Below are 14,868 nucleotides of genomic sequence, written 5' to 3'. Positions count from 1 at the left end.
CAAGATTTGTTATAATTAAATGTCACTAACTGACGCACGGGATGTAAATGTCTTAGGAGATTGGCAAGATGAACAGTAATAACGCTCGAATTCTATGCGATATTTGTGGTCACGTAGTTAGAGATGGGCAGTTACAGAGCACAAGGAAGTAGGTTCGTCTTTTGCCACATGCATTTTTTTTTCATCTTTGTATTTGTAACACTTTCTGGGAATCCCTTATTCATGTAATAAAGAGTGTGCTCATCAATATGCCATGTTACTTAAACATTAGATCGCTCTCTCGCAGTAATGAGTTTCTTCCATTTCACGACTTCAGTGCAATTAAAAAAAGAAAAAAACGAAAGATAAATTGCTGTGAATGAAAGAACCAGCAGCGACATTTATATTCATTGTTGCCACAAATATCGGATCGTTTTTTCCGGATACGTCGCGATTTCCGAGGTGTGGTTAGGAGAGAATCTGGGACCGCAGCTTCAGTTGCCGCGAATGAAACGAGCAGCAGTCATATTCGTAGTCTTATTTGTCACAAGTGTTTTGCTGCGATAGAATACTAAACAAAGTTTTCGTAAATTTGGTGGTCAAGACAAACATCAGATCAGGGAGCGGGCGAGGGATGTCAAGTGACTCGTTTCCGATTTTAGCCGAACGCAGCGAGGTCACGTGGCCGGCTTCCGATTTCAGCCAAACGCCAGGCGCACTTCAGGGTTTTAGTTGCTCGTGCTGTTCACTGGCGCCAAGCGCACCCTCTCCGTGTTTCCTGATGCTCTGAGCTGATTGAGTCATGTGACGGCTGTTAAATTTGCCACGATTATTAATATATAACAGAACTGTCGATCATATGTCAGACTAACTTTTGCTGAAAATTGCACACTCGTTTTTCCTGTTGGAGGGAGTACAAACAATAATTAATATTTGTCGAGGAAATCTACGTTAAGAGAATTATGTACAGTTATCCATGGACTGGAAGGTGCAAAGATATTCATTAGCTTTCTTCGTGAAGACCTTAACTGTAAACCCTGATAAGGGACAAGTTGGTTTCTTTCACAAACTGCACTTTAAAATATTATTGAAACGTCATACATAAAATGTATGATTTCTGTATTCAGATAAGTCATTGAGATAAGTCATTGTTTTCAAATATTTATAGAGTAACGGCATATTTTTAAAATTGTAAATTCTATACAAAATTTTATTTTTAAAGATATGTTAATGAGTACTTAACATTTTTTACCTGCAGACTGAGTGCACTTAATATGAGTTGGCATTAACTTACCACTATTTGCATGCGGGACGAATTAACGAAGCATCATCGTGAAACTTCTCAAAAAGACAAATTTATAAGGTTCTAACTGTTTCTGTGCCTGATACTAAGGTTTGCATTACCAATTTTTGCATCAATAAAGTGTAAAGAAACATAAAATTAATTTTAATGTCGCCGTATTACAGTAGGTAAACAGTGTTAGGCATTGCCCTTAAAATTTCTGCCATGACATGGTCACGAAAAATTTGGCAAATTATGCTAAGGGACACAACTTAACGTAGTTTACTTGCTTAAATAATTATTCACATTTACCTGATTAGTAACAAGTTTAGAAGCTTATTTGCCCCCAGATACATTTTCAGGATCATTATATGAGTCGTAGTATCCACATCATCCTTGGACTTGCATGGGCCGGCCGGAGTAGCCTTGCGGTTCTAGGCGCTACAGTCTGGAACCGAGCGACCGCTACGGCCGCAGATTCGAATCCTGCCTCGGGCATGGATGTGTGTGATGTCCTTAAGTTAGTTAGGTTTAATTAGTTCTACGTTCTAGGCGACTGATGATCTCAAAAGTTAAGTCGCATAGTGCTCAGAGCCATTTTTTTGACTTGCACGGATCACTCCTGCAGAGCATTCTCTAGGCACGAACGCCACACTCGTTGCTGCTACCAGCAGCCAAGTTTTCGACATTTACCGCTGGTCACGCACACACATCCTGACAACGTTGAGAGATTTCTCGGTGTATTGTGGAACAATCAGTTAATATGAATAAAGCCCTTCACGTACCGTGTTTCACACGCGACAACATGAATGTTTTTAATTGACAGTCCTTTATTTCTGTTTACTGCCGAGGTCTTCAATATCATTTCATTTGCATCAGACCGTTGTCCAAGGCATATTTCTGTGCCTTCGTATCCTAACGCTGCAGGCATCATCAGAGACTATGAAGACCTCGGAAATTTGACCCCATAGGAACAAATTTCCAAACTCATTCGTTTACATGCAACAGTCGGGTCGTGAGTGATCAAACCGCTTCTAAGGAGGTGAAGTTGGGCCGTCGTGTGTTATGCAGCTTACGGGGGTGTATAGAATCCTCGTACAATTATGTACTTCTCATGAGGAAGAGTGCATACGAAAAAATCCACTGTCCATTAATGATAGCTCGGCATCTCCTAGAATTCTGCGTTACTCGCAGCATAAATATGTTGCTCTTGCAACGGTTCATAAAGATACGAAGTTTCTGGTTTCTGTATGATTCAGAAAAATGCACTGTTACCCTTGTCACCGAGTTCAAAGAAATTGCTGTCGTTCTCGGATGTGAATAATACATTTGTAGACACAGCTTCGTATTCCACATACTATACGTATACAACATCTGTTTATTTATATATTTGAAACTGATTTAACTGCAGTGCAGAATGACCTCCTATTGACGGTAGTGGCATAATGTCAGCAGCTGCCGTGTGTCGTATCCAACGGGCAGCCGTTGTAAAAATGAGTCGGGAGAGCTAGTGCTGATTTGGTTCAAATGTCTCTGAGCACTATGGGACTTAACTTCTAAGGTCATCAGTCCCCTAGAACTTAGAACTACTTAAACCTAGCTAACCTAAGAACATCACACACATCCATGCCCGAGGCAGGATTCGAACCTGCGACCGTAGCGGCCACGCGGTTCCAGACTGAAGCGCCTAGAACCGCACGGCCACACCAGCCGGCTGTTAGATCTCTGGTCAAAAACTACGATTTCCTCTTCTTTCAGCAATGGGATCCGGCAAGCTCATTTCACCATTTGAAGAGATACAATATTGCGAGATTCGGCATTCGTAAGAACGAGTTGTAAGGAAACGTCTACGTAAAAGAAGGTGTACTGATAACTGTGTAGTCCCCGGTCAAGCAGCTGATGGTATACGGGTTTTCAGAGGCAAACTATGCCGCAAGTGAGGAAGTCTGTCTGTTCAGCCAATATCGGCGCCAAGATACTCGAACCGCCAAGTTAGCCAGATGGCGCATTTCCGCTTCGAGCGTCGGGCGATTAGGTTGTGCTATTAGTTCCGCCTGTGCCGTAGCGCTGCGTGCTTTCCTCGTGTCCGTTTGGTGTCGTGTTGGTCTCCGCGCGCGTCGCATCGCTGGTTGTCGGTTAGTGTTCGGTGGTCGGGCGTCCCTTCCTGTCGCCGCGCTGTCTCGCGCCGTGATGTCCACCGAGTTTCCCACGTACAGGTACTGTCTGCTTCACCTTCGACAATTCCACTCGTCACGTCCAGCCCGGTTCTTTGGAGATACATGACTGGTTAGTCGATACAATTAAAGTCGCTACTGATCAGGTGCATAATGCGTATTTTGAAAGCGATAGGATACTTTCTCGTCACGGTTCTCAGGTACCCTTTACTCACCGTGACGGTTCCACTAGCATATTTGTCTTGGCAAATGCAAAAGTGATGTATACGAATGTCCGGCTATTTAACGTTCCGCCCGAGGTAGACGACTGTTTTCTGTGGCCCTGTTTGCTCCCTTATGGGGAAATACGTCATATTGGAAAGGAACGATGGGCTGCTCAGCACCGCTTACAGGTCTATAGTGGTATTTGGTCGGTAGAAATGGTGTTCAAAAAACATATTCCTTCTCATCTACAGGTATGTGGTTATAGGGTCCATATTACGTACAGTGGCCAACAAGGAACACATTATTGTGATCAAATAGGTCATTTCCGTACTAATTGTCCTCGGCGTGTGGTGGTATTGAAACCTACATACAAAGAGCGTAAAAAATTGACTTTAGCTGATGTTCTCCCTCAGGGATCTCAGACTGAATCGCTGCCTGTTACTGAGGGAGGCAGTGATCCGCTGACGGACAACACCCGCGATTTCCGCCCGCTGTCCTTGCGTAGGGATGTTGGTGGCGTCACTAAGGATGTGCCCGCCGTGATTTCCCACAACAAGCGTCGCCGAACACAAGATGATGTGGCTGGTGAACCTTCCCTATTGGCTGGCCCTTCCGATGGACCTCCAGTAAAGGACCCCCTTCCTCAATCTGAAATCGTGGATGAGGACGCCACTGGTGCTTTCACGCCCTCGCGGCGCAGGTGATCCCTGGCACCTTATCTGGCGTTGTTCCTGTTGTCGCGCCCGCCCCTTCGGAGACGCCCGTGAAGGAACCTGCTTCCCGTTCCCACGTGTTTCCTCCGGTTCTCTCGGACACTTCTCCTGTCGGCTCTGTTTCCCATCCCCCTTCTGCGACTTCTATCGCCCCTCTGGGTCACAGCCTTTCCCCATGAAACAATTGATTGATTCTCAAGAGCCAGTGGATCCCTCCGTGAACCCATGTCTGCGGACGTGTGGGATGTAGAGGCCTCTCCCTCGTAATCTGAAACGGAATTCCTAGTAGAATCCGTAAATAGCCACAGAGACCCACGTCACGGCCGAAGATGAGGATCATGTTTCGTAGTTCTTGTCTCTCTGGTTCAGCGATTGATTCTGGTATGGTTACTTGTATGTTGGTCCGTCAACTGACGGATCTCTACCGTTCTTTATTCTTCTTTCTGGGTTGAAGTTCCATGCAAGCATACACATTTCTTACTCTGAATATTAACAAAATATGTTCTGAGCTTCGGCTCCCAGCTTTGCGACCGTTTAAATATCAATCTGGGGCAGATGATGTTTTTTTTTTTTTTTCACAGGATTGTCTTATTCGACGCGTTTTCCATTCCTGGGTTCCCAACCTTTTTTAATGTAGCTTCCGAACTTTCTACGGGCACTATCTTATTTTATAGGGACCGCATTCCGTTGATGGATTTCGAAGTACTCGACAGTGGAAGGGGGATCGGGTGCACGTTTTGTGATCTGTTTACTGCTTCTTTATGCCCATTCTGGCACAGGTCGTACTACCGCACGTTCGACTTTCTATAAAGAGAAATCATTTACCTGCTTCTTAAATCCCCGACAAAGATTATCTTAGGTGGGGATTTCAATTGAGTTCTGCGGCCGGTGGATAAGTCTCCTAATTTTATCTGATTTGATCCATTATAAATGGTTTTTGAAAGCCTGCGACTGTAGAAACAATAGGTATGTTTATAAATAAATAAATCTTCCGCTGACAGTAACGATTTTTCTTCATTTTACTTTTCGCACGACGCGTTTCGAGAAATAATTCTCATTTTCAAGTGCGTTTTTGTGTGTATTAAGCCATTTCTTTTGATGTTGTCAGTATGTGTGTGTGTGTGTGTGTGTGTGTGTGTGTGTGTGTGTGTGTGTGTGTGTGTGTGTGTGTGTGTGTGTGTGTGTGCGCGCGCGCGCGCGCGTGTGCTTCATTTCGTTGATTTTTACTGCTATACATAAGAAACACGCGATTTTTTTCTAGTTGGGTATCAATTCTTTTGGTGAAGTTAGTGGCGAAATTTAGGAAACTGTAAGTACAAATTCTTCTAAATTTCGCCGCTAACTTCACCAAAAGAATTGATACCCAACTAAAAAAATCGCGTGTTTCTTATGTATTCCAGTAAAAGTCTACGAAATGAAACAGACTCACTCACACTGACAACATCAAAAGAAATGGCTTAATACACACAAAAAACGCACTTGAAAATGGTAATTATTTCTCGAAACGCGTCGTGCGAAAAGTAAAATAAAGAAAAGTCGCGACTGGTAACGGAAGGTTTATTTATTTACAAACAAACCTATTACTCCTAATTTTAATTTCCGTAAAGAACTCGACGACCTGGTGCACTCCTTGCGCCTGCGTGACATGTGGGTTCCACGCTATCCTACACTTGTGCTACATACATACTTTACTCCCACGTCTATACCAGTCGCCTCGATCGCTTTTACCTTTCCGATTCCTTGTGTGGTCAGCTTCTGGATGTTGTTGTTGTAGATGTTGTTGTGGTCTTCAGTCCAGAGACTGGTTTCATGCAGCTCTCCAACCTACTCTAACCTGTACAAGCTTCTTCATCTCCCAGTACCTACTGCAAACTATATCCTTCTGAATCTGTTTAGTGTATTCATCTCTTGATCTCCCTCTACGATTTTTACGCTCCACGCTGCCCTCCAATCCTAAATTGGTGATCCCTTTATGCCTCAGAATATGTCCTACCAACCGATCCCTTCTCCTAGTATTGCCACAAATTTCTCTTCTCCACAATTATGTCCAATACTTCATCATTAGTTATGTGATCGGCCAATCTAATCTTCAGCATTCTTCTGTAGCTCCACACTTCGAAAGATTCTATTCTCTTCTTGTCTAAACTTTTTATCGTCCACGCTTCACTTCCATACATGGCTACACTCCTTACAAATACTTTCAGAAACGACTTCTTGACACTTAAATCTATACTCGATGTTAACAAATTTCTCTTCTTCAGAAACGCTTTCCTTGCCATTGCCAGTCTACATTTTATATCCTCTCTACTTCGACCATCGTGAGTTATTTTGCTCCCCAAATAGCAAAACTCATTTACTACTTCAAGCGTCTCATTCTCTAATCTAATTCCCACAGCATCGCCCGATTTAATTCGACTACATTCCATTATCCTCGTTTTGATTTTGTTGATGTTCATCTTATATCCTCCCTTCAAGACACTGTCCATTCCGTTCAGCTGCACTTCCAGGTTCTTTGCTGTCTGACAGAATTACAATATCATCGGCGAACCTCAAAGTTTTTTATTCTTCCCCATGGATTTTAATACCTACTCCGAATTTTTCTTTTGTTTCCTTTATTGCTTGCTCAATATACAGATTGAATAACATCGAGGAGAAGCTACAACCCTGTCTCACTCCCTTCCCAACCACTGCTTCCCTTTCATGTCCCTCAACTCTAATAACTCCCATCTGGTTGCTGTACAAATTGTAAATAGCCTTTCGCTCCCAGTATTTTTCCTCTGCCACCTTCAGAATTTGAAAGAGAGTATTCCACTGAACATTGTCAAAAGCTTTCTCTAAGTATACAAATGCTAGAAACGTAGGCTTGCCTTTCCTTAATCTATTCTCGAAGATAGGTGGTAGGGTCAGTATTGCCTCACATGTCCCAACATTTCTACGGAATCCAAACTGATCTTCCCCAAGGTCGGCTTCTACCAGTTTTTCCATTCGTCTGTAAAGAATTAGTGTTAGTATTTTGCAGCCGTGGCTTATTAAACTGATAGTTCGGTAATTTTCACGTCTGTAAACACCTGCTTTCTTTGGGATTGGAATTATTGTATGATTCTTGAAGTCTGAGTTTATTTCGCTTGTCACATACATCTTGCTCACCAGATGGTTGTGTTTTGTCAGAGCTGGCTCCCCAAAGGCTATCAGTAGGTGTAATGGAATGTTGTCTACTTCCGGGGCCTTGTTTCGACTAGGGTCTTTCAGAGCTCTGTCAAACTCCTCACGCAGTATCATATCTCCCATTTCATCTTCTTCTACCTCCTCTTTTATTTCCATAATATTGTCCTCAAGAACATCGTCCTTGTATAGATCCTCTATATACTCCTTCAACTTTTCTGCTTTCTCTTCTTTGCTTGGAACTGGGTTTCCATCTGAGCTCTTGATATTGATGCAAGTGGTTCATTTTTCTCCAAAGGTCTCTTTACTTTTGCTGTAGGCATTATGTATCTTACCCCTAGTGTTATGCGCCTCTACATCCTTACGTTTGTCCTCCAGCCAACCCTGCTAAGCCATTTTGCATTTCCTGCCGATCTCATTTTTGAGACGTTTGTATTCCTTTTTGCCTGCTTCATTTACTGCATTTTTGTATTTTCTCCTTTCATCTATTATATTCAATAATTTTTCTGTTACCCAAGGATTTCTACTAGCCCTCGTCTTTTTGCCTGCTTGATCCTCTGCTACCTTCACTATTTCGTCTCCCAAAGCTACCCATTCTTCTTCTACTGTATTTCTTCCCCCCATTCTTGTCAATCGTTCCCTAATGCTCTCCCTGAAACTCTCTTCAACCTCTGGTTCTTTCAATTTATCCAGGTGCCATCTTCTTAAATTCCGATCTTTTTGCAGTTTCTTCAGTTTTAATCTACAGTTCATAACCAATAGATTGTGATCAGAGTCCACATCTGGATCTTGAAATGTGTTAAAATTTAAAACCTGGTTCCTAAATCTGTCTTACCATTATATAATCTGACACCTTCCAGTAGCTCCAGGCTTCTTCCATGTATATAACCTTCTTTTATGATTCTTGAAGCAAGTGTTAGCTGTGATTAAGTTATGCTCTGTGCAAAATTCTACCAGGCTTCTTTCTGTTTCATTCCTCAACCCCATTCCATGTTCACCTATTACGTTTGCTTGTCTTCCTTTTCCTACTATAGAATTCCAGTCACCCATGACTACTAAATTTTCGTCTCACTTCTCTATCTCAATTATTTATTTTATCTCATCACAGATTTCATCAATCCCTGCGTCATCTGCGGTGCTATTTGGATATAAACTTGTACTACTGAGGTAGGCATGGGCTTTGTATCGATCTTGGCCACAATAATGCGTTCACTATACTGTCTGTAGTAGCTTACTCGCATTCCTACTTTTTTATTCATTATTAAACCTACTCCAGCATTACCTCTATTTGATTTTGTATTTATAACCCTGTATTCACCTGACAAGGAGTCTTGTTCATCCTGTTGATGTGATAGCAGCCTATTTTACTCACCATTGCGCCGTAGCCGTCACGTTTAATTACGAGCAGCAATCGGTAAAATTGTTTCGTCCTCCCTGGATGCTCAATATAACCTATTGGCAAGATCCTCTCTTGGTGTTGTCCTGGATAACGTCAAGGTTCGTTGTTCTCGTAATATGGACCGATACTCGTCTATTGTGGCATGATGGACACTGCATCGAAACCACAAATCCGTAGGGCTCTCATGCGTTTTGGAGCTGCGAAGGTGGCAGACGATCGACGAACGCAATAATTTTACTACTCAGTCTTACGTCAACTGTACGGTAGTGCTACGCATGCTCCCCTACGGGTTACTGTTACATAGCGCATGAAAGCCAGATTGCTGCAGCTCAAATGCATTCAAATGGAGGGACTGCGGACGAGGTCTCAAACAAGTTCCCTTCTACAAGACGACCTGACGTCACTTTACCATCTAGTCCGTTTACGGGCGCGCCGGAAATGTGTGTGCCTTGCCTGCCTCACAACTGCTGACGGCCGCATGTTCACCTCTCGCCGTGACATTTCAGATTTTATTTACACCTGTTTTACAGATCCGTACGATACCCATGTCCATTCTGGAAACTCTCTCGACGACTTTACATCCTTGCTGCATCGCGACGTCACTCCTCAATTAAATGAGTGCCTTTCACAAGGATGATACATATATATGATGTTGTTGCAGGATCTCAATCCCGCAAGTCGCCTAGATCAGACGGTATTCCTAAGGAGTTGTATGTTAAATTTTGGCCACTCATTAGTGACAACTGAGCGTCAATGGTAAATGAAGTGATGCGGGGAGTTTCACGTCCTGCTCCCTTTCAGGAAGCTAAACTGGTCCTCCTCCTAAAATTCATAGGTCGCCACGCGATTGATTCCCTCCGTCCTATTACTTTCCTTAACTTAGATTATAAAATCGTCGCTCGAGCAATTAATATCTGTCTCTCTAAGCTGCTCGATACCAATATTGTCGCCCACCAAAGCTGTGTGCCTGGACGCACGATACTGACTTCTGTTCTTGAATGTCGCGATGTAATTTCCGATGACGTCATGGTATTAGTACGCCTTGTCGAGGACATACCGAGGCTTAAGGATACCTTGGATTCATTTTGTAGTCTTGCTGGTGCTCGCATTAATGATCGTAAATGCACGTTCCTTCCGTTGAGAGGCTTCGATCTTATCGGCATTCCTTCGGCGACGGTCGTCAATTGGCATAAGACCTTAGGGATCTTAGTCGAGTGCAATCCACCACCACTGAACATGAACACCGTTCCCTTGGACTCCTTCACAAGGTACGGGTTTTAGAGATCTCTGACTTCAGTAAAGTATATTACGTTACGGTCTCCCCGCTTCCCCGCGATGATGGCCCGCAGACTGAAACAGCTGTCTGGTCGATTCCTGTGGCGCCGCCATATCTTTCGTGTCCGGTATGAAGTCGTGGCCAGGCCTCGAAAGTTTGGAGGATTTGGCCTTTCCGATATCAAAGTGAAGACATCCATCTTATTTGCCCGCCGCAATGTTTTACCTGTACGTGGGCTCTGCATTCAGTTACCTCTCGTTTACTTTCCCGCCTCCGGCCGGTCTGTCTGACCCCTCCTGTTGATGTTGGACGGATTAATCCTATACTGCGGCACATTCGTGAATACTTTCTAATTATCGGTATCCTAGGTGCTGATATACTTTCTGTGACGCATATTACTACCAACATACTATCACCCCGTTGGGGTCCACCATGTCCCCTTTCTTCTGTTGAACTTGCTTCCCCGTCAAAGTCTTGGAAAACGGTCTGATCTTAGTCTTCCTATATTGCCAGTGGAGATTGTTTCAACGTGATATAAGGTCATTCACCTTTTGATACCTTCTGGTGATCGTCTTTTCGTGCCGGCTGGTGTGGACGTGCGGTTCTAGGTGCTTCAGTCTGGAACCGCGTGACCGCAATGGTCGCAGGTTCGAATCTTGCCTCGGGCATGGATGTGTGTGATGTCCTTAGGTTAGTTAGGTTTAAGTAGTTCTAAGTTCTAGGGGACTGATGACGACAGTTAAGTCCCATAGTGCTCAGAGCCATTTGAACCATTTTTCGTCTTTTCTTATTGGCCTTCGTCCGACTGGTGGGAGGAATGTCATCAAACTGACACCTTACTTCAGAGGCTTGTTGCTTGCGGACGTGATCGTTGTCCCTGGGTCCACCGTCAATTAGCTTTCCTCACTCGAGGGCCTGAAACCGCTTTCCCAGACGACATTTTCCTACATTCGAAGATATCCTTTTTTCCGCAGACGAAACCGAACACGACTGTCTGGCTCTGTCCGCCTGCTTAGCTGAGTGGTAACGTGCTTGCCTCCCATGCAGCGGGCCCGGGGTCGTTTCCCAGCCGGACAGGAGATTTTCTCCGCTCGTGGACTGGGTGTTGTGTTGTCCTCCTCATCATTTCATCGTCATCACCGGCACGCAAGACGCCCAGTGTGGCGTCGCCTGAAATAGGACTTGGAGGCCGAACTTCCCTGAATGGGGCCTTCCGGCCAACAGTGCGATACGCTCATTTCATTTCATTTTGTCTGGCTCTTGGGTTACTATGTTCACTATGTCGCTGAAGGCTGGAGTGACCGAGATGCACCCGTTTTTCACCATTATCTGGCAACTGCGCATTGGAAATGGCAGCGGTTGCCACGATAAGAAACGCTTTCTGCGAATATGCTTTTTCTTGTGTGGTTAAACACAAGTTGGTTAAGTTCCCTTGTGTTCTCTGTTTCTTCCCTGAGCTTGAGTCCCCTCCCTTGTAGCTTTGTTCGTCAGTTTTTGTCTTACACATGTACATAAAAATAATTGGCAAGAAGGGTGGGATAATGGTTTAGTCTTCCCGTTCAGAATTTAATAATCGTTTGTGCTTAATTAATTTGATGATTTTTTTGCGGCTGATATAAAATGATGATTTGAGTGTGGTTGTCTGACTTTCGTGAAAATACCATGTCAATCCGATAATTAAAAAAGCGCTAACGCGCTGCTTTCTGGACTCGGGTAGGCGCACCGGTCCCGGATCGAATCCGCCCAGCGGATTAACGACGAGGGCGGGTGTACCGGCCAGCCTGTATGTGGTTTTTATGCGGTTTTCCACATCCCACTAGGTGACTACCGCGCTGGTCCCAATCTCCCGTCTCAGTTACTCGGCTCGCAGACGTTTGAAAACGTTCGCACTATTTCGTGTCTTATACTAGATGCAGACAGCTGGGATATTTCCGTCCCAGGGGGCACGGGGTGGCGACGTGAAGGGCATCCGACTGCCCCCCCCCCCCCCGCCGACACTAACATCGCCAAATTCGCAGTAACAGGGCCGACCTCGCGTTGAAGTAGGACAGAGGTCCGAGAAAATGACGAGGATTTGCTCCAAAATACTCGCAGGTTGTACCTTTTATGTTCGCCACTTGCTGTTTTCGTTTTAGTGTTATTCTGTGACGTCAGGGGCTTCTATTGGCACTTGTTGAGAGGAAGTAATGGTCCGTCAGATGCCGAACCGAGCAAAGGGATGGGGCGACAGAAGGCGCTGTGGAAGGATGCACTTCCCTCCGCCTAAGGAGCATCTGTCTAATGGGTTTCGGTGTGGACTGTACGGGGCAGCACTCGGTTCGGATCTCTGGCAGAGTCCCGAACGTCAGTCTCCCGGAATTCCTTCAAAACCAGTTCCGCCTCTAGGAGGACAGCGCCGATTTCTGTCGCGTAACCGAGACAGCGTTCCTAACAGCTGCTCTCTGCTTCCACCATGCCGATACATACATATACACTGAAGCGCCGAAGAAACTGGTGTAGCCATGCGTATTCAAATACAGAGATACATAAACAGGCAGAATACGACGCTGCCGTCGGCAACGCTATATAAGACAAAAAGTGTCTGGCTCAGTTGTTAGATCGGTTACTGATGCTACAACTGCAAATTATCAAGATTTAAGTGAGTTCCAACGTGGTGTTACAGTCGGCGCACGAGCGATGGGACACAGCATATCCGAGATAACGGTGATGTGTGGATTTTTCCGTACGACCATTGCACGAGTGTAACGTGAATATCAGGTATCCGGTAAAACATCAAATCTCCGACATCGCTGCGACCGGAAAAAGATCCTGGACGAACGGGACCAACGATGACTGCAGACAATAGTTCAGCCTGACAGAAATGCAACCCTTCCGCAGACTGGTAAAGATTTCACTGCTGGACCACCAGAAGTGTCAGCGTGCGAACCATTCAACGAAACATCATCGATATGGGCTTTCGGAGCCGAAGGCCCACTCGTGTACCGTTGATGACTGCACGACACAAAGCCTTACGCCTCGCTTGTTCCCGTCAACACCAACATTGGACTGTTGATGACTGGAAACATGTTGCCTGGTCGCATGAATCTGGTTTGAAATTGTATCGAGAGAATGGACGTGTGCGGGTATGGAGACAACGTCTTGAATCCATGGGCCCTGCATGGCAGCGGGGGCTGTTCAAGCTGGTGATGTCTCTGTAATGGTGTGGGGTGTGTGCAGCCGGAGTGATATGGGACCCCAGATACGCCTAGATACGAGACACGTACGTAAGCTACCTGCACCCATCCAAGTCCATTGTGCATTCCGACCGACCTGGGCAATTCCAGCACGACAATGCGACACCCCACACGTCCAGAATTGCTACAGTGTGGCTCCAGGATTACTCTCCTGAGTGTAAACACTTTCGCTGGTCACCAAGCTCCCCAGACATGAATACTATTGAGCATATATGGGATGCCTTGCAATGTGCTGTTCAGTAGAGATCTCCACCTCCTCTTAATCTTACGGATTTATGGCCAGCCCTGTGGGATTCATGTTGTTAGTTCCTTTCACCACTACTTCAGACATTAGTCGAGTCTATGCCACGTCGTGTTGCGGAACTTCTGCGTGCTCGCGGGGGCCCTACACGATATTAGGCAGGCGTAACAGTTTCTTTGGCTCTTGACTTCACAATTAAGTGAAATTTACATAATTGAATTACTCTGTACCGTATAGAAAACACTGATTTCAAAGTTGCACATTCCTTGTAACAGTAAAGCGGTGAGTATAAAATCGTTTTTAATATTAAGTCATGTCATCTATTAATATAGAATAAATGACAGTCAGATTTCACATTTTTTGTCTGTACATAAATTCCGGAGTAACGAACTAACTTAGGGACTTTGATACGGTTCTCACTAAGAATTCTGCTGAATCTCGACGGTCCGCAGCTCGTGGTCGTGCGGTAGCGTTCTCGCTTCCCGCGCCCCGGTTCCCGGGTTCGATTCCCGGTTGGGTCAGGGATTTTCTCTGCCTCGTGATGACTGGGTGTTGTGTGATGTCCTTAGGTTAGTTCGGTTTAAGTAGTTCTAGGGGACTGATGACCATAGATGTTAAGTCCCATAGTGCTCAGAGCCATTTTTTTTAATCGTGACGATGTTCGGTGTGTATAATAATAGTAGTTTTGCGTGTCTAATGCCTGTCAAGCCCTATATCGTTTTCTAAATGTTCGTGTAGCAAGCACCTGATACGGGATGTGGGTACCAGCCCAGCATTTGCTTAGCTGGCTGTGGGAAACCGCCTAAAATCACGCCCAGATTGGACAGCTCACCACACCTCTTCGTTATTTCGGAAGTCGAGTTCGATGAGGGACTGGAAGAAGGCGCTTTATTGAACTAGGTTATCCATACCTCTGTAAGTATTGTGAAGTACACGCAGCGTTTACTGTCTGTATGTCAAGGCTGGTGTCTGGAGCTGGTGTAGCGATATTGATACAGCATTCACTGGCAGATATACAAATCTACGAAGAAGGTTTGTGTATGTAATTTATTACCGCTATGCCAGACAAGTCGTCCGGTCGTAAACCTCTCCTTACAAGAGAAACTCGCCACTGCACCGCTGATAGATGTAGTGGTGAAAGGTCCAGTGGACAGGCCGTCAAAATCTGAACATACATCAAGCATGAGAACAGAAAGAAAGTGTAC

This window comes from Schistocerca nitens, chromosome 4 (genome assembly GCF_023898315.1).
Source record: "Schistocerca nitens isolate TAMUIC-IGC-003100 chromosome 4, iqSchNite1.1, whole genome shotgun sequence".
Taxonomy (NCBI): Eukaryota; Metazoa; Arthropoda; class Insecta; order Orthoptera; family Acrididae; genus Schistocerca; species Schistocerca nitens.
The sequence above is the reverse complement of the archived record's forward strand: the minus strand, read 5'-3'. Positions refer to the sequence as shown.